Genomic DNA, 15,236 nt, shown 5'->3' on the forward strand with positions numbered 1-15,236 from the left:
ACAATTATAATTAAAACACATTAACCTAGCAAGCTCCTTATTTTGCACAGTGTAGGATTCTTCTCTGTATCGCTTTCAGATATTTTGTCTCTCGTGTAGGACACTAGTATGAAAAATACCAGAACCTCGTGCAACATGTTCAATGTGCACGAAAACAAAACAAATAAGACAATAAAGGTTAAAAAGACACGAGAGCACAAAATTCTGATAGAAGTGAACTTGGCCAGAACAGATTAATTTCCGACGTTAATAGACGCCGCCACTGTCCGCTGTTTTGCTCACTCGGCACTGACTATAGATTACTGACGCCATAGAAACATAGCTATGTGGTTGGCTGCTGTTTTACACGCAGGTGCGAAAGGCGCACGCACTTCGAGCAGTCGAGTTTGACCAGGAAGTCGCCCGTGTAAAACGGGATTAACTCTGCCGCCCAATGCTGCATCTTGCAGCTTTGCTGTCGTCGTCACGCGGCAGGCGGACTTTTCGGTGCTAAGGGTGCAGACATCTTTGAAAATTAAAAAAAAATTTTTTTTGCATGAAATGGATGCTGAAAAAGTTTCGCTAGCACATTATAAATGCATACGTTTTGTGTAAAAGTGTGTGAAGTGATCACAATGAAAGCAGACAAATGAAAGCACCCAGCATTATGCTAGAAATAGACATGTAACTTCTGGAAAAAGCGTCAGAATATAAAACTGAAAAGGTTCGGAAACCGATTCATGGAATAATAAATAACTATTTTAAAAAGTCACTGGTTGCAATTTTATGTATTTACACTGAAGAGCCAAAGAAACTGGTACACCTGCCTAATAACGTGTAGGGCCCCCTACGAGCACGTAGAAGTGTCGACGACGTGGCTAGGTCTCGGCTGATGTCTGAAGTAGCGCTGGAGGGAATTGACACCATGAATCCTGCAGGTCTGTCCATAAATCCGTAAGAGTACGAGAGGGTGGAGATCTCTTCTGAAAAGATGTTGTAACGCATCCCAGATATGCTATATAATTTTCATATTTGGGGAGTTTGGTGCCCATTGGAAGTGTTTAAACTCAGAAGAGTGTTCCTGGAGCCACTCTGTGGCAATTCTGGGCGTGTGGGGTGCCGCTTGTCCTGCTGGAATTGCACAAGTCCGCCGGAATGCACAATCGACATAAGCGGGTGCAGGTGGTCAGACAGCACGCTTATGTACGTGACACCTGTCAGAGTCTTAGCTAGACGTCTCAGAGATCCCGTATCACTCCAACTGCACACGCCTCACACCATTACAGAGCCTCCATCAGCTTGAACAGTCCGCTGTTGACATGCAGGGTTCATGGATTCATGAGACTGTCTCCACACCCGTACACGTCTATCCGCTCGATACAGTTTGAAACGAGTCTCGTCCGACCAGGCAGCATGTTTCCAGTCATCAACAGTCCAATGTCGCTGTTGACGGGCCCAGGCGAGGCGTAAAGCTTTGTGTCGTTCAGTCATCGAGGGTACACGCGTGGGCCTTCGGCTCCGGAAGCTCGTATCGTTGATGTTTCGTTGAATGGTTCGCACACAGTCACTTGTTGATGGCCCAGCATTGAAATCTGCAACAATTTGCGGAAGGGTTGCACTTCTATCACGTTGAACGATTCTCTTCAGTCTTCGTTGGTCCCGTTCTTGCAGGATCTTTTTCCGGCCGCAGTGATGTCGGAGATTTGAGATTTTACAGGAGTCCTGATATTCACGATACAATCGTGAAATAGCCGTATCCACTTATCGCTACCTCGGAGACGCTGTGTCCCATCGCTCACTTAAATCTTGACAACTCAATAACAGATCTAACAACTGCAGTAGACACTTGTTGTCTTCTGTAGCCGTTTCCAATCGCAGCGCCGTATTCTGCCTGTTTACATATCGCTGTATTTGAATACCAGTTTCTTTGGCGCGTTAGTGTATATTAAGTTAACAATCACGGGTTCTAAAATATCCGTAATGGATAAACTTTATCAATAGAAAAAAGTACTTTGGTCTGATGAATCTTGTTCCATACTGTTTCCAACTTGTGTTCGAGTTTATCTCTCAAGAGTGAAACATAACGAGGATTCGGTGGAAATTTGGGCAGCCATGCCGTGGTATTCCATGGGCTCCATGCTTACTCTGTAAGGTCGCACTCTTGCCGATGAGGTCCATCCCGTGGAACAACGTAATCCCCTAATGGTGATATTGTGTCCTAAGATGACAGGGTCCCTGTTCACAAAAGACGCACCGTTCACGACTGGTTTTGTGAGCACGAGGATGAACTATCTCATCTCTTCTGGCCACCACTGCCAGCAGATCACCCTGTTATTGAGCCTTTATGGTATACTTTGGAGAGAAGGGTGCATGATCTGAAATGAAATGTCGTGTTGTGTGGCGAGGGCCTCCCGTCGGGTAGACCGGTCGCCTGGTGCAAGTCTTCTGAGATTGATGCCACTTCGGCGACCTCCTTGTCGTTGAGATGATATGATGATGAAGACAACACAACACCCGGTCCCTGAGCGGAGAAAATCTCCGACCTCCACTATCGTTACCTAGTTGCCACTATTTTGCTGCAAGAATGGCATATAATTCTCTTGAAAACCTCAAAGAATCTTTGTTGATCCTTTCCGACGACCGGAAGCTGTTTTGAATTCCAACTGGTTTCCTACACCGTGTTAGACGTGGTTATGTATTGTGTTCTTAGTGTTTTATACCCTCCCCTTTAAGCCGTGGCTGTGAAGTGGTGCGGGACAGTCGGTAGCATGTGATCAGCGCATTAGGATGAGCCATTGTTGCACTTTCAGCAGGTTAGCTTCAGCAGCCGAAGGTAGTCATTTCAACTGTCCAGTTCCTGCTCCCGGTGACAGCTATAGATGCCGTTACTTTCAGAAGTTTCAGATGTTTTTATTTTGAGGTGAGTGATGGAAAAAACGCGTTTATCAAGGAAAGTCACAAGCCGCAAGCCAGCGATGAAAGGTCCAACGACAACCCGTTTAAGAGGATTAAGGAAAGCCCGACCAATTATATGTAGGCCCCCTTCTCCGGAATATCAGCTCTGGCGTACACGGTAAACACAGGCGCGCTCAGGAAATACACTCCTGGAAATTGAAATAAGAACACCGTGAATTCATTGTCCCAGGAAGGGGAAACTTTATTGACACATTCCTGGGGTCAGATACATCACATGATCACACTGACAGAACCACAGGCACATAGACACAGGCAACAGAGCATGCACAATGTCGGCACTAGTACAGTGTATATCCACCTTTGGCAGCAATGCAGGCTGCTATTCTCCCATGGAGACGATCGTAGAGATGCTGGATGTAGTCCTGTGGAACGGCTTGCCATGCCATTTCCACCTGGCGCCTCAGTTGGACCAGCGTTCGTGCTGGACGTGCAGACCGCGTGAGACGACGCTTCATCCAGTCCCAAACATGCTCAATGGGGGACAGATCCGGAGATCTTGCTGGCCAGGGTAGTTGACTTACACCTTCTAGAGCACGTTGGGTGGCACGGGATACATGCGGACGTGCATTGTCCTGTTGGAACAGCAAGTTCCCTTGCCGGTCTAGGAATGGTAGAACGATGGGTTCGATGACGGTTTGGATGTGCCGTGCACTATTCAGTGTCCCCTCGACGATCACCAGTGGTGTACGGCCAGTGTAAGAGATCGCTCCCCACACCATGATGCCGGGTGTTGGCCCTGTGTGCCTCGGTCGTATGCAGTCCTGATTGTGGCGCTCACCTGCACAGCGCCAAACACGCATACGACCATCATTGGCACCAAGGCAGAAGCGACTCTCATCGCTGAAGACGACACGTCTCCATTCGTCCCTCCATTCACGCCTGTCGCGACACCACTGGAGGCGGGCTGCACGATGTTGGGGCGTGAGCGGAAGACGGCCTAACGGTGTGCGGGACCGTAGCCCAGCTTCATGGAGACGGTTGCGAATGGTCCTCGCCGATACCCCAGGAGCAACAGTGTCCCTAATTTGCTGGGAAGTGGCGGTGCGGTCCCCTACGGCACTGGGTAGGATCCTACGGTCTTGGCGTGCATCCGTGCGTCGCTGCGGTCCGGTCCCAGGTCGACGGGCACGTGCACCTTCCGCCGACCACTGGCGACAACATCGATGTACTGTGGAGACCTCACGCCCCACGTGTTGAGCAATTCGGGGGTACGTCCACCCGGCCTCCCGCATGCCCACTATACGCCCTCGCTCAAAGTCCGTCAACTGCAAATACGGTTCACGTCCACGCTGTCGCGACATGCTACCAGTGTTAAAGACTGCGATGGAGCTCCGTATGCCACGGCAAACTGGCTGACACTGACGGCGGCGGTGCACAAATGCTGCGCAGCTAGCGCCATTCGACGGCCAACACCGCGGTTCCTGGTGTGTCCGCTGTGCCGTGCGTGTGATCATTGCTTGTACAGCCCTCTCGCAGTGTCCGGAGCAAGTATGGTGGGTCTGACACACCGGTGTCAATGTGTTCTTTTTTCCATTTCCAGGAGTGTAATATGTTGCTCGCGGACTGTCCAACTTGTCTACAAGGGATGGTGTATTACTCGCAGCCACGTAACACAGCGTAATAACAGATCCTAACCGACAGCAACCGAAGAGGCGTGTCGCGCCGTGCTAACGACATTCACTTTGAAACTATATGGTTGCAAATATTGCGAAGGGCGTTGCATGTAATTGAAGTCAAGTATCATGTCCATTATAATTACCCGGGCTGTTATGCCGTGGTCGGTTGATGAATTCTGTGGTGATTCCCAACGTTTCGTCTCCGACTGCGGGAGACATCTTCAAGGGGGTCCGTAGCTTGATGGAAGGTCCAACACACACACTGGCTCGCTACTGAGTCAGTAGCGCGCCAAAACCAAGACAACCAATCAGAGACTGTGCTCGACACCTATTGAGCAGCCCAGAGAGCATCCCAGGGTGCCACAGAGAGCATCCCAGAGTGCCCCAGGGAGCTAAAACACCAAGAAGAATCGCTTCTCGGCTTTTGGCAAGATCAATGTGTAGTATTTGTGGCCCTTAAAAGGGCCGATTTGAGAACTGCTTTCAATGATTATATATAGTACAATCACCCACAATACGACAATCTTCCAAAGAAGATGGACCACTAGCCTTCACCCATAAGTGAATACTAGAATCGGAATTTACCTTACAACGTCTACGACAAGACAAAGACAAACTCCCGTGCGGTAAAAGGTAGGAACCCTCACTAGCAATAATAATCTCAGAAACAGGTATAGTACGGTAAGCTAGAATTTCCCTAGTTTCAAAGGATTCCAAACCTGCTCTTCCTGCATTGTTGCAAGCAACGATAGCTACAGTTATCCATCCATTACCCAAAGAGGAAGATGAAGAAACTTTCATTAAAGAAAAATTTAACTTCGCACCAAAAAATAAACTAGGTCCATTAAGAAGAACAAATTGAGTAGTTTTAGCTACTCGTCTTACTTCATTCTTTTTACCCTTCGCTGAAGATGTAGAAGCACCAAGAGTGCCGTCCACATTAACAAGTGATTTGGTAGAAGCACCAAGAGTGCCGTCCACATTAACAAGTGATTTGTAAACCAGCATTCGCCGGCGACGACGATAAAAACGTTTACGCATCATTGTAAAAAGCAGTGCCTCAGTGGCTATTCACTCAAACCGAGTGAATGCGCTAGACAGAACAGTGTGCTATTTATAGCATCAGTCTTGGCGCACGCAGCGGATGTGGACTGTTATCAGCTTGCGCAATCGACCGGAAGTGAATTATTCTGCAACACGATCCTAGTAATACTAGGGACCGTGTTGCTCAGACATAATTTGAATCGCGCGCCAAAACCAAGACAACCAATCAGAGAGGGTTCCTACCTTTTACCGCACGGGAGTTTGTCTTTGTCTTGTCGTAGACGTTGCAAGGTAAATTCCGAAGCTACTGAGTCAGTAGCGAGCCAGTGTGTGTGTTGGACCTTCCATCAAGCTACGGACCCCCTTGAAGATGTCTCCCGCAGTCGGAGACGAAACGTTGGGAATCACCACAGAATTCATCAACCGACCACGGCATAACAGCCCGGATAATTATAATGGACATGATATTTCCGGCCGTGAAAGTTTACATTTTAGTATGAAGTCAAGTATGTCTCAAAAAGCCAGACCAGAACATAAAGCTGTTACCTCTTCAGTTGGTCAAATAACACATTTACCGGACAGTAACTGACTGGAACCGTGCAGTGTAGCTCGATGTGTCACGCTGTTGCCCCTTTTTCGAATAGTCCTAGGCGTCGAGTGCACTGACAGCCCAATGAGGCGTCTAACGCGCAGCGTGTGGAAGGTGTAGTCGAGGCAGGCCGTCTTTCTGTTACGTTCTGAGTACGTTTTTCGTACCGGGACTTGGGCCCACTCATTCAGGTTACCTTGAACATGAACCACGGTGTCTATTTCAGTACTCTTGGCGATGAAGTGTTGCCCTTTCTTCTTCATCACGAGTATGCTGCAGACACTCTTGTCTTCCAAGAGGACAACAGACTTGTCCACAGGGGTGCACGCATACTTTTCTGGTTTTGTGGACGCTCTAGCTCCCTATCCTGCCTCGACTGCCTTCCTAGATCACCCGACCTTAATCCGGCACAGAAATGTCTGACAAGGGAACCATCACACCTGTTTATCACGGATTTAAATGAGTCTTAGGTATGTTGTAGAGGGACCTATCATGAGTAGATGGCTAGCGGTTTCTCAAAGCGAGGGTCCCAAGTTTCCGTGAAAATCCTTGTTTATGTTTTGTCCCTAACCCTGTGAGTAATTGTAGCGATGTTAGGACTGAGCGCGCGTAGCGCAGGGGGTAGGGTCCAAACCCTGCCCATGTACTTTTTTTAAATATCATCGTACAGAATATAATTGAATAGCGTATGCCATACAAAATTAATAAAAAATAAGCATTTTCCCCGCTGTAGTAACTTCATTAATAAGTTAATCGTTACAGCAAACTTTTTGTTATGATGCGAGTCGGCAGCAGTTACGTTCCGAGAAGCCAAATGTTATGTCTTCGTTGCTAATGATAAATGGGTGGAAAGTGGCCGAAGGGGCCTGTCACCATAGGAATCTGGACAGGCACTCAAAAGAATAGCTAACACGAGTGAACTTTAAATAAATACGCTATGTGATCAAAAGTATCCGGACACCTCGCTGAAAATGACTTACAAGTTCGTGGCGCCCTCTATCGGTAATGTTGGAATTCAATATGGTGTTGGCCCACCCATATCCTTGATGACAGCTTGTACTCTCGCAGGCATACGTTCAATCAGGTGCTGGAAGGTTTCTAGGGGAATGGCAGCCCGTTCTTCACTGAGTGCTGCACTGAGGAGAGGTACCGATATCGGTCGGTGAGGCCTGGCACGTTCCAAGACGTCCCAAAGGTGTTCTATAGGATTCAGGTCAGGACTCTGTGCAGGCCAGTCCATTACAGGGATGTTATTGTCTTGCCCCAGGCTGTGCATTATGAAAAGGTGCTCTATCGTGCTGAAAGAAAGAATCGCATCCCCGAATTACTCTTCAACAGTGGGAAGCAAGAACGAGCTTAAAACATCAGTGTAGGCCTGTGCTGTGGTAGTGTCACGCAAAACAACAAGGGGTACAAGCTCCCTCCATGAAAAACACGACCACAGCATAACACCACCGCCTCCGAATTTTACTGTTGCCACTACAGACGCTGGCAGATGACGTTCACCGGGCATTCGCCACACCCACAACCTGCCATCGGATCGCCACATTGTGTAACGTGATTCGTCACTCCACACAACGTTTTTTCACTGTTCAATCATCCAATGTTTACGCTCCTTTCACCAAGTGAGGTATCGTTTGGCATTTACCAGCGTGATGTGTGGCTTATGAGCAGCCGTTCGACCATGAAATCCAAGTTTTCTCACCTCCCGCCTAGCAGTCATAGTAGTTGCAGTGGATCCTGATGCAGTTTGGAATTCCTGTGTAATGGTCTGGATAGATGTCTGCCTATTACACATTATGACCCTCTTCAACTGTCGGCAGTCTCTGTCAGTCAGCAGACGAGGTTGGCCTGTACGTTTTTGCTCTGTACGAGTCTCTTCACGTTTTCACTTCACTGCCACATCAAACAGTAGACATAGGAATGTTCAGGAGTGTGGAAATCTCGCAAACAGACGTATAACACACGTGACACCCAATCACCTGACCACGTTCGAAGTCCGTGAGTTCCACGGAGCGCCCCATTCTGTTCTCTCACGATGTCTAATGATTACTGAGGTCGCTGATATGGAGTACCTGGCAGGAGGTGGCAGTGCAATGCACCTAATATGAAAAACGTATGTTTTTGGGGATGTCCGGATGCTTTTGATCACATAGCGTATATTTTACTCAGCTTATTGCTGAAGAACTGCTACACTGTTGACAACTTGTGGTTCAAATGGCTCTAAGCACTATGGGACTTAACATCTGAGGTCATCAGTCCCCTAGACTTACAACTACTTAAACCTAACTAACCTAAGGACATCACACACATCCATGCCCTAGTTAGGATTCGAACCTGCGACCGTAGCAGCCGCGTGGTTCTGGACTGTAAGCGCCTAGAACCGCTCGACCACAGCGGCGACAACTTGTGGCAGCCGTGGCTAGCTATTAGCAGAGACCCGGCACGGCCTTACGTCTATGTATACTGAATGTTATCTGGTAGAGATATCGACAGACCGGTGTAACGTTCGGTACCAACTAGCAACACGGGACTAATCTCGAACCAGAAGACTGGTGCGCAGGCGTCCGCCGCCTATATTTCCGTCCAAGCGGTCTTCATTGGTCAGCAGCCTGGATGTTCTCCATTGGTCAGGTCATCCTATCGGTAGCGATGTTCAAAGCACCGCTCGTGGCGACCGCAAGAATATTGATCGAAGTGTCGGCTCCGGTAGTACCAACAAGCTACGACACGACACTTTCTTCAGATCACTATTCCCTTTTATAGGGAACAGATAACAAAATCGTCTTGCTATCGCTTGCATCGCTTTCTATGACAGAACGGAATTCTGGATGGTATTTCTCTTAGAAGCAATCGAAACACAAATCGCTGAGCACAGTGCACATTTAATGAAAGCTACTGCCTTGCAGGTATACGAATTTTCAGAAGCAATACCGAAAAAAACCAGTTCGTTTAAATTAGAAAAGATTGTTACTTCTTCAATCAGCTTCGATGCGAACCACGCGTGTTTGATCATTCCTGAGAAAGCAGGTGCAATCTGTTGCTGCAAAATTAAGTAATTTTATTTTGTAGAATCTTCCCTCGAAGCGAGTTTTCTATTAGTCTTCAAGAATTCGGGATCACTGTCAACTTTTTTCGTGATAATTTTAACCTGCCTGTAAAAATAAACATCACTGGGTTAGTACGGTTGAGTACATTTGAGTGGGGATTTTTACGGGGGAGCTGGTCTGGTGTGCTTGTCTTTCATCTACAAAGATAAGAAGATGACAGATTTTTAAAAATCTTTCCTGCAGGAATTTCGTGAAGTTCCATGTTTGTGCAAGTCACTATTACATTTTTTAAATTTATGAGTCAAGTCGTCAACTCTTCTTTGGACAGTCCCACCAATTTTCCCGAATGGTTCTTGTATACATAAAAAAAGTAAATACAGTGAAGGAATACTGAAATGTGTTTTCACTCCTTGTTCAGTAAGGAACCTGTTGGACGTCGATTGGTACTGACAGCCGGTTTGATCGGGGTCAGTTAAATAATCTAGATGAAAATTAGGGTTGAGTACTTTCGTCTGTATCTGGAATCCTTCCACAGTTGCTAATAATTCGTCCATTGTTGAGAATTCTTCGGAGCTGTCGAAGTATTTGGAATTTAACGAGGAAAGTTAGATCGGAAAGTTAGATCCGATCGGGCATGTAATCGAAACCACAGTGAAAGTCCATGAAACTTTGCATAGATGTGTTGGGCTGTGTCTCTAGTATGCCCGTCGATCGTGTCACGTCATTCTTTACAGTTCTGAGCGCATAGTGATCACAAAGATGTCTAGATAAATAGTGTCTCCCACCAAGTGTGAGGGCCAGGTGAGGGATTTCGCCTGATGTCATGCAGCTCACATAACATAACTGTCTTGGAGTCCCTTCTTCATGACAGTAATCTCAGCTGCACACTGCAGGGTTCAACAATGGTTCAGATGGCTCGGAGCACTATGGGACTTAACATCTGAGGTCGTCACGATGCAGGGGCAATGAAGATGATCCTGTAGCGTTTTCGATGGAATGTTTTTTTATCACCCACAATACAGCCTGTAACTGGCTTCCCCTGAATTTCATCTGCGCTCATATGACTCGCCGGCTATGAAGACAACATTTTGGCACAGACAACGAGCTGTAGACCAGCGTAGAGAATCGTCGGAAAGCACAGGTGGATGCCTTCTATGACGAGATTATTGAAAAGTTTGTGCAACGCTACGACAAATGTCTAAGTCAGGGAGAAGACTACGTAGAGAAATAGCTGGAAGGTGTACCAAATTGTTGCGAATATAACATTTTTGATTTTCACAGTGTTTTCCATTTCGCGACCGACTGAAATAGTCCTCGTAACTACGCTCCACAAACGGAAATCTCATTTGAAGAAAACGTACTGTAAACATTGATTTATGTGATTTATGAATGAGTACTATTTTTGAATATTTTTCATATAATAACAAACGTCGTATGACTAGGGCCTCCCGTCGGGTAGACCATTCGCCGGGTGCAAGTCTTTCGATTTGACGCCACTTCGGCGACTTGCGCGTCAATGGGGATGAAGTGATGATGACAACACAACACCCAGTCCCTGAGCGGAGAAATGTCTCCGACCCAGCCGGGAATCGAACCCGGGCACTTAGGACCAACATTCTGTCACGTTGACCACTCAGCCACCGGGGGCGGACAATATTTTTCATTAAATGTACTATCTAATGATAACAACGAAATTGAAAAATAACGGAAACGGACAAGGTTTGAATCCTTACCACCAACGTGGTATCCGTGAACCTTTGCCCCTGCAATACACTCGTTCGGTAGGAAGATATTTAACGTTACGGAGGTAAGAGATAAGCATAAAACTTCAGCAACGATTTTCTCGGAAACTAGGGCCGTCGCATGAAAAATCAGTTGCTAGGCACTCAGAACAGATCCCTCTACAATATACCTAAGACTTTTCAAAATTCATGATTAACAGATCTGATGGTCCCCTTGTGAGACTATTTGCGACAGCAGGTGAAACTTTGGAATCAACATCTCCTCACCCCCCAAGTTCCGTTACTCTGACGATCAATGAGTGGTTTCAGCTGGATGTGGCATACATGCAGAAACCTGTAGATTGTCTTCCTCGCCGAAATACTAAGACTAGAGGCGATTATACGGTAATAATGTGAAGTGATGAGCCCAAAGTGCGACTAATTTTTTGTCCGATGTGCTTACAAAAATCAAAGTCAGTAGTTCATTGAGTTCTTGACTGATGATGCGCTGAGTTGGTTCTCTAGACTCTCCTTCCTTACATTTGTGCCTGGGGCGCACGTTTGGAGAGTCCGCTCCGGCTGGCCTCCGAAGAGGCTCCTGAAGGCGCGGTGATGTCCAGAAGAGCCCGACAGCTCCTTAAGTATCTTGTCAAGCGCCGTCCGGGCCACGGACGGCGTCGCTCTCGTGACACAAAGTCCGAGACGCCGCGGTCGTAAGTTATTCCGGAAAGCAAGGCCAATCAATTATTCGGAATCCGTGCGTCGTACAATCAGTTTAGGCAGGACGACTCGTGTCGCCCCGTTGTTGTCAGGACTGGAGTCGGCGAGTATTTTGATGCTATCTGACGCATCAAACTGGTTGAGCCGGATGCCCCGCCGCCGTATGACGCTGTCTTCCCTGGAAGGTTGACAGACATTCGTTGACTTTTATCTTGATCCCTTGGCGGCTGGACGGACCAGAGCCGCGTCTCTTCAGCGGGGAGTTAATACGCCGCTGCCGAAGAGTAACACTGCTGGAAGCTGCTGCAGACACTGACCGGCGAGCACAGTAGCACATGGTCACACTACCTGTTTCCTTGCAAAGTGTAAAGGCCGCCGCTCGGAATATTTTGCAGTTTGCCTTATTCTACGATCAAACACAACAGACTGACAAGGGGCTGTACTAACTTCCCCTCACCTAAAACTTTGAACATAGCTGCTAAGGTTCAGTGACCGTGTCAGAATTATATTGGAACAAATAAGCCCTCGGTCACAAATATTAAGTCAAAATTGGCCAGGTTTCGACGCTACTATGAGCGTCGTCTTCAGAATTAGACTAACTGTTCTAAAACATATTAGGTAAATAATACATTAATAAAGTTAAAGTTTGTACTGACTGGAAAAGATGCAGTACTTACAAGTCACATATTCAAAAAGGATCTAAGCCGGAGAGGCGACGTCATGAACAGTTGTGAGACTGAGTCTCGTTGCACCCCTTGTTCACAGTACGAGCAGCCCTTAGCGGCTCGCCATCTCACAACTATTCATGACGTCGCGTCCCCGGCTTAGATCCTTTTTTAATATGTGATTTGTAAGTACTGCATCTTTTCCAGTCAGTACAAACTTTAACTTTATTAATGTATTATATACCGAATTTGTTTTAGAGCAGTTAGTCTAATTCTGAAGACGACGCTCATAGTAGCGTCGAAACCTGGTCAATTTTGACTTAATATTTGTGACCGAGGGCTTATTTGTTCTAATATAATTCCCCTCACCTATTTGATATTGACAGGTTGTGTAAGGCCCGACTAGAAACTGAGCGCATGTAAACAGGAAGACGCAACCCTAAACAGTTTTAAAATTTTGTACATGGCTGGAGCAGCAACCGTAGGATGAAATCCTCTTGTAGAAATAGTCAGAAGTCAATCAGTACAAAATGGTAGGATTATTAAAACGCCTTTACCAACGTCTTCTTCTGATGGAAACATTGACAACTGGATTACATGTTGTAGCAGAGGTACGTTCAAATATAGCCCGAAGCCGTCAGTTATACATAAAATTTCACCTTCACGATGCTTAAAACAAGCACGGCATGGTTGTTCACATTTGGTATTTCCTCGTCAACGTACCGCTTGTGCGCTAGCGGTACATTGGTTAGGAAATACCAAATGTCAACAAACATGCTGGCCGGCCGGTGTGGCCGAGCGGTTCTAGGCGCTACAGTCTGGAAACGCGCGACCGCTGCAGTCGCAGGTTCGAATCCTGCCTCGGGCATGGATGTATGTGAAGTCCTTAGGTTAGTTAGGTTTAATTAGTTCTGAGTTCTAGGCGACTGATGACCTCAGAAGTTAAGTCGCATAGTGCTCAGAGCCATTTGAACCATTTTGAGCCAAGCACGCTGTGCATGTTTTAAATAATATGCAGGCGAACTTTTATGTTGGACTGACGCCTATAGGCTGTATTTTAACGTATCTCTGCCACATCATGTAATCCAGTTGTCAATATTTGCTTCTGAAGAAGACGTTTTTATAAACGTTGAAACCATGGCGAAGAGCTATTAATAAACCTTTCATTTTGCAACTGGTTGGCTGTTTACTACTTCTACGAGAAGATATAAACGCTTTTAGAGAAAATCGAGTTTGAAAATTGTACGCGTGCTTGCGTACTTTGTAAGGTCGGTAGCATTCAAGGCCAAACTGCTGAGGTCATCGATCCCTAGGCTTACACACTACTTAATCTAACTTAAACTAACTTATGCTAAGGGTGTGTGTGTGGTGTCCTTATCATAAATTAGTTTAACTTAGATTAAGTAGTGTGTAAGCCTAGGGAACGAACACCTCAGCAGTTTGGTCCCATAAAAAAAGTATTCAAGGGTTCAGCAGTCGATCGAGTAAGCGCTTAGTTTCGCAAACGCGGGGTCTCTGGTTCGAACCACGCTGGCAGTACTTGCCTTTTTCTTCATTCTTACGTAATTCTAGCAACCGATATCTATGATACGCCACGAAATTGTGTGACGATAACTGTTTGGGAATAGAAACTTTGAAATAACCATGCACATGCAAAAATTTGGCGGTCATTACATGTCCAGTGTGTCGCAACAATTATTGTTTCCCACGTTTCTAGGGCGAGTATTATCCTGATTCGTGCGGTGTTCCGTACATTACAGATTATACTTCTCTCAAATGTAGATAAAATATTGTAAATAAAATGACTGTACTGATTTGATTGAAAGTTCTTGATCGTTGTCTTTTTATTTTCAATTTCCTTGCCAAAAACATTTTCTCATTTTTTGGATAAAGAGTATGAGAATAATAAATCTTTTTTTCGAATTACATGGAAACGAAAACATGGGAAGTACAGGCATGGAGTTTCGAACCAGAGATTTCGCATTTATAAAAGCAGGCGCTCACATGCTTCTTTTCCCTTAATTTTGATCGTGATTGTTCTTTTGGTTTGGTCTGGACGGACGTCATAGATCACCCGTTCCAGTTGCTATTCCACTCAGTTTGTTTACTAAGAGGGCACCGAGGCTCCTGACAGAATACGCTGAACTATCAAGTCGGCTTCCGCTCGGCTGTGGAACACCTGAATATCAGTGACATTACAAAGTGTATAAGCTTATATATGAAGACAATAACTGTTCTCGAAAGAAGAGATACTGTTGATGACCGTGCAGCTTTTCCCTGGAATAAATTTTCAGCTGTCCACATCGAGGTATATCAACAACACCTGTCGGCAGCTGAGGCTATCAGTTAATCATAATTTATTCCAGGGAAAAGCTGCCGGTCATCAACGGTATCTCTTCTTTCGAGAACAGTTATTGTCTTTATATATATATAGTTAAAGGCTACCCAGCCATTGACCTTCGTCTGTGCGAATGCGCACACGTTTCCCGAACTCTTACGGGAATCGCCAAAGTGTGTGCGAGTAATGAGTGGATGGACAAATGTCTATAAGGTACATTACATATGTAGAATTGTGCACAGTTGGGAATGTGAGTCTCACGGGAAGCGTGCAAGGGATAAGTCCCTGCAGTCGCGCTATTCATCTGTGTCCTCGGTGGTTCAGATGGATAGAGCGTCTGCCATGTAAGCAAGAGATGCCGGGTTCGAGTCCAGGTCGGGGCACGCATTTTCAGCTGTCCACATCGAGGTATATCAACAACACCTGTCGGCAGCTGAGGGTTTCAGTTAATCATCATGTATATAAGCATGCCTACAATTTTCAAACACTAATTTCTCCATACATATTTGAAGTACTAGTCGTGCTCACACATTCTGTC

The sequence above is a fragment of the Schistocerca americana genome, chromosome 1, assembly GCF_021461395.2.
Source record: "Schistocerca americana isolate TAMUIC-IGC-003095 chromosome 1, iqSchAmer2.1, whole genome shotgun sequence".
Classification (NCBI taxonomy): Eukaryota; Metazoa; Arthropoda; class Insecta; order Orthoptera; family Acrididae; genus Schistocerca; species Schistocerca americana.